At 32.9% G+C, this 6,472-nt stretch overlaps 1 long non-coding RNA gene across 1 annotated transcript; it reads right to left on the bottom strand.

The window, feature by feature from the left end:
* Positions 1-3,078: 3,078 nt before the first annotated feature.
* LOC141392611 (uncharacterized) lies at positions 3,079-5,281 on the bottom strand. Its single transcript, XR_012409795.1, has 2 exons — positions 4,912-5,281; positions 3,079-4,771 (listed from the first exon to the last, which is right to left on the bottom strand). It is a non-coding gene; the product is annotated as an uncharacterized lncRNA (long non-coding RNA).
* Between the last annotated feature and the right edge of the window lie 1,191 nt (positions 5,282-6,472).

The following is a 6,472-nucleotide window of genomic DNA, read 5'->3' as shown; positions in this document are numbered from 1 at the left end:
TTGGCAGCTGGCGTTCTTCTGCTGCGATGGATGGAGGGTGGTCTCCAAGTACGTACACTGTATCTCCGTACTGTCTGCGCAACGATGTCAGTGTGAATGCTATCCATGCCTGTATGATAGGCTCATTGGTCTAGAGATTCTTTTTTATACCGTTGGACCTCTCTCTATAGATCACTCCTGACGTGCCTGGGCGTCATCGTGACAGGGGTGCTCACTGCGATAACACCCAAGCTGCATATACAACATCTTGTTGTGACGACGCACCGGTAAAATCTTCGACTCCTATTGATGGAATGAATATGTAAGTATTGAGACTGATTTAATCATGTATTTAAATATAAATCCAACTATTCTTCTTTTTCAGAGTATCGGTGTATCTTTACATGTATTCATTTCATATTGACTTAAAACTTCTCACATTGCTGTGTGTGCAAATTTCTGTTTGGGACTAATTAACAGTGACCAGTGTGTTTTGAAATATTAATTTCATATCCACATCAACCAAAACAACGATTTTTAAAAAATCATGTCATATTTAGAATGAATATGTAAGTTTGAGACTGATTTAATCATGTATTTAAATATAAATACAACTATTCTTTGTTTTAGCGCGTTGTTGGTGTATATATGCTAAACAGTGTTTGATAGTCTTGATAGAATACCTTCAATTGGCATGGATTCCACATGCTTATCTACCTTCGGGAACAACAAATTATGCCTCATAGGTACATTTGACTATATTCTTGAATTTACTTAATTATAAAAATGTATAAAATAAGATTCACTTTTATTACTATTTCAGTCGTCAATGTTAAATTATGACAACATGCGAAGATTATAATAACAATAACAATTCCACGAACATCCCTGAAGGGACGAGGGAGACTTCTCGCATATCAAAGAGTGCACCCCGATTCATATTGGCTCAATGATATGGGACCTACTTTTTATTGCCGAGTCCGAACGGCGTGTCTTACGACACAACTTGTAGAGAAGTTTTTCATGGCTGAAATGCTCAGGAAATGTACTAAGCCAGCATTAGCCTGAGGGGATTTGCCACCGTTGAAAATGTTGAAGATGTTGCCTGACCTGGGACCGGACCTTTGGCGTGCAAGGCGGGTGTGCATACCATTGCACTACGGTGGCACCCTGGCGAATATTACATAAATTAATAACATCTAGGTAACTCGATTTCTCCAGAGGATTTTTTTATTAATTGCGTGACAGATTTATGTCCACAATAGAAAACATTTTCTTTGCTTTCTCGGCAAAGTATTTTCAAAATTATAAAATTTTCAATCACATTTCTTTCCAGATTTCTTATTTAATAGTTACACTTTTTTCCGATTACGATTAACTCCACATTATTCTGCACCATTTTGATTTAATAATGCCTTTGCTGTTTCATTCAAATATCAAAGCAGGCATAATAACCATTGCAGGAGCCACAACATCATACTTGTAGTAAATGGATATATTTAGTGATTTAATTGAGATGAAAAAGAAAAACATAATAATATACCGTAGAGGTACTTTTCATTATATTCGTAATATCCCACTTATATATAATATTAACATTTCTTTTATATTTCTTAAGTATTAACTTTGCATTTCTATCTGCATTAATGATTTTTCTTTTAAAATTTTTAGGCTCTCTTCACTATTTTAGTGAATGACAGATGCCACCAAGGGAGTACTACACGGAACTATAAGGGACAAGGGAAATTATAATTCTAAAATACGGCGAGTTCTCGACATGGCTCACTTTACTATTTTAGTAACAGATTGATGCCACGAGAAATACTTTTAAATTTGTATGTCTTATTAATGTAAGTAATTAAAAGAATACAAAATGCAATTCGTCTAGTTTTATTATATTTTTATTAATTAGATTTATCATTAAACTTCATGATTAATGAAATCCCACGACAGCGGGATCTATCGTACCGGATTGACCCGAAACCACAGTGTTACGGCCAACAGCTTCCTACCCAGCATCAAACCTATGATTGTACGTAGGTGTCCATGCTGCTACAACAACAACGTGATTCTATGAATCTTTTGCCTTGTACCAATATGATAACATACCCAAAGGTACTTGCCAATTACATTTTTAACCATTGTAATATCTTCATGTATCATAAGCTTATCTTTTATATCTCATATCGCTCATTTACTCAAGTCAATATATATTTTTTTGATTTTTCTTTATTCTTTTTACTTACAAACAACTGTATCTATTATTATCTAAATTTTGCCAGTTATAGCCCTCTTTGAGTAAATGGACGATAAGTGGTTATTATGAATTTCTCTTTGCAATCAATAATAATTTATTTTTGTATTTTTCTAGGCTCTCTTCACTATTTTAGTGAATGTATGATGCCAACATGGGAATGTTACATTGTTTGTTAAAGTACATATAACTTTATTTCTCTACATGGCTCTCCTTACTATTTTAGTAACTGATTGATGCCACGAGAAAGATGTTTTAATTTGTAGTCTTGAACAAAGTAAGCATTTACAAGATCATAAATTAAAAAAAAAAATAACACCATGCTTCTTTATAGATCTACATATTGGTTCTTTTTATAATTAATAATTATGTACATTTATTGAGATGAAACGATGGATGACATACTTAAATCACTTTTAATTTTTAAATAATGTTGACTAATATACACACCTATATCTACAATATTACGTATGTTCATATTCTGCAGTTCTGTTTGCATTAATTTAATTTATTTTTTTAAATGTCTAAGATCATTTCACTGTTTCAATGAAGGTAACATGGAATTATAAAACACAAAATGTTTTATTTATCAATATGATATCTTTACTACTGTGACTAGTTGATACACAACCCAGGAAAAAGTACCTTTTCAGCAAGGCAAGTATTAAAAAAAAAAATACATTTTACATTCATTACACTTCATTTTTTACCAGATTTCAATGGTGTATATCAAGATGGATGAAGACAAAACAACTTAAAGGATTTGTTGTTTGCCCAAACTTTGCTGAATTATATACTAAATATCCTAAATACCACTTCAACAGAAAAAACAATACACGATTTAATTGTTTTTAAACATTGCCGATTTTTATTGTTTTACCTATAATTTTTATTGTTGTCATATAAATTTCAACATGATTATATTTTTTATTACTATTTCTAACATCAAACTTATTTGTATACATGAACTTTTTGTTTTTAATTATTTTGCAATTATAACACTGTACAAATTAATGTTATTACCCTTTAAACGTTTTTATTAATTCTACATTTCTAATAACTGCTCAATATCGATACTATTTATAAATAAAACATATACATTTTGATTAACTAAATATATTTCATAACATTATCTTTGATTCAACAACAGGTAAAATGTTCTGTTTTTATACCTATTTAATTTAAGGTCTATCACAAGTTAAATTTATTGAAAAAGCCATATACTAAATTTGAAGAGCTTGAATGTTAATATAGATTTTCCAAAACGTAGAAAATACACTGATAAGTCTAGATTTACTTTCATTTTATTTTTTAATTGACGGTGTGAAACAAGGTTTTAATTCAACATCATAGGTGTGTTTGTTTACTCAACAATTTGTACAAGTCCAGCAACTTCTTGTAATCGACTAAGGTATTTTGCATTGCACTGGAAAGTAAAGGAACAACATCCTGTAAGAATTCGTAAAATTTGTAAGTAAACGAACACACATATTATTAGCCAAATGCTATGTGTATTCGTTTACACTATGGCTGACTTCCGTAACGTCAGTTGCTTTACAAATGCCTAAGTATTCTGTTTCATAACGTTGTTATACTTAACTACTACAAAGCAACGTGTTTCCAAACGTCGCATTTACGCATTTTTGAAGCAAATAAAAAGCAAACAGGTAGCAGTTTTATTTTTTGATACTTTCCAGCTGCATTGTCGGTGAACAATGCGAACAATGCATTAGTGTGCAAATGACAAAATCTAAAAGATACAATGTGTTGGTACGTTACGGAAGTCAGCCAATATTTGTACAAATTCTTGTCTGTTGGTTGTTTGCAGTGCAAAAGACCTTCGTCGTTTACAGAATGTTACTAGTACAAATTATTGAGTAAACAAACACACATATTATGAGTGTACTTAGAAAATTTTCAAAAATGTCATTTTCAAAATCGGAGTAAAATGGCAACATTCGGTATAAATATTAAAAGATATTCCCGAGTCCGCAATGCGGACAGATTAACAGCCTGTTTCACTATGTCGAACGAAAATGAAAGAAAAACTACTTAACTCGTGTATGATTTTCAAAATTTGTAGTTGTTTCGAAGCGAAAACAAAGACAATATTACCATGAAAAGCAAAGTTTAGGTGTTTTTCGTTCGCATTCATTTTCTTTCGACATAGTGAAACAGGCCCTAATTATTTGAACAACTTTTAAAACATTTCATACATGGATTAAATCATAAGACCAATGCTATAAAACAGCGATATACCTTCGTAGCACTTCCAAGGAAAATTAATTTTACCACATACTTCTATTTGCATTTCACACGATTTCAATTGTGTTCAACATTTCGATGTTTTATATACATACATCGGGTATCCTGGTATCCTTTATAAGCTGATGAATTTTTCAATAAGGAGCAAATGTACTTTACCGACATTTCGCAGAAAAATTTTCCTTTACATCATCAGTTTTTTTAATAGCCGTGAATTTAAAACTTTCTCTTATGGACATGAGCAAATCTAGGGCACGAGAACAACCTTCGGAACTTTTGAAGTACACATTTTCGCAAGAAAAGTAATACATCGTTGGAATCGTTATGAAAATTCATGGGTCGGTAAAGGAGAGATAAGAGGGCTGTTAAAATCGAAACCGTCTATGGGTATATCATCTGTATCATTTTTTCACCTTGTTCGCATCCTTTTTGCGTGCGCCCAAACCCTTACATTCGGTTCTGACCCAAAAAAAAACCACCTTCAAAATCAAATTTTTCTAATTAAATAATAGGGAAACTGGGTGCATTGCTTTGGAGGGATATATCTACTCCCACCCAAGTTCCCCAATCCCTCGTTGCGATACCGCCAGCACGAAATTTGCCAAGTATAAAAAAGCTGGAAGGGCATCGTCATTTTATGGCTTCCACCGCTGGAAACCATTTCACCAATGAAGGAAACCTGTAACGAATAAGAAAAATAGATTAATACATGAATAAAAATCTAAGTAAAAAATTAAATAATAATATGCAGACGCCTGCATTTCTCTTTTTGGCGAAAAACTAAATGCATTTTGCAAATCACCTGATCGGCATAGGGTGCCATAGACTGAAAAATGGCTTGGACATACGACGTATAAATATACAGGGAGTACAACGTAAAGACTTACGCTGGGGGATGCGTTAAGGAAAATGTATGTATTTGTTGTCCGGAAAGACAATATAAATGCTTTTACAATTATATTGTAACTGAGGGGAAAATAGAGACAAAAATTATTATTTTTATGCCGCCATTAAAGAGACAACAGGTATGGGAAAAACATTTTGGAAAATAGTAATTTTTGTAATCTGATTAAGCCTTTTGCGCTTGCTCGAGGTATTCTGGCTGGCTTAAAGGCTGTGTAAAGCTGGAAAGCCATGCCTCCTTTGTGTCGAGTTCTTTAATCTTACTTAAGTTTCAGACAAATGGCCTGTTCCTGTACTTTATAAAGTAGTAAAAGTCATAAAAGTGGTAAACGACTTTCATATAAATTGCGGTGTGTTTTGGTGTACGGGAACGCAAAACGGGTAAAAGTCATAAAATGTGTAAAAACTTTTGAGTTCTGGAAGACAGCTAATATCTAATATCTCGAGTAGAATAGTGAAACTGCAACTCGATCAAAGTACACCTAATTAAACGCAACTTTTTACACGAAACCTCTCACTAGTCCTACCATCTAGTAAAGGTGTACAATTGCATTTTCTTTTCCATTTTCTTCTTTTTTCTAATTCCTTCTTGTTGGTCTGCATCTTGTCATGACTGAATGTTCAGTTAGTTAGTCGATGGTCAGACTACCACGATTTCAACATGGCGACGTAAAGTTTATAGGTCCCAGTCCACACTAGAGTGAATTTCATTAAAAAAAATTTCTTAGGTCGAATTCCCCACTACAGCAATTTCATTATTTTACTCTGCTATGACCCCCTGCAGACAGTGAAATTAATTTCATGAAATTATGCGCTCTTAGGTCGAGTTCCATATTAAAGTCACTTTATTATATTGCTTGTAGTGGGTAATTCGATCTAAAAACCCCTGTAAAATGTGAAAATTTTCAGTGCCAGTTTCACAGTCTGGCATTAGTCTATGGAACTCGATCTAGAGACGCATAATTTCATGTAAAAATTTCAGTAAAATTTATCTAGTGTTGCCCGTTACTATGCGATAGAAATGAAGTAGTGAAACCCATGTACATGCTTTTCTGTATATGTTGCGCAGTA

The sequence above is a fragment of the Musca autumnalis genome, unplaced genomic scaffold, assembly GCF_047663935.1.
Source record: "Musca autumnalis isolate F117 unplaced genomic scaffold, ASM4766393v1 scaffold_2, whole genome shotgun sequence".
NCBI classification, from domain to species: Eukaryota; Metazoa; Arthropoda; class Insecta; order Diptera; family Muscidae; genus Musca; species Musca autumnalis.
The sequence above is the reverse complement of the archived record's forward strand: the minus strand, read 5'-3'. Positions and strand labels throughout refer to the sequence as shown.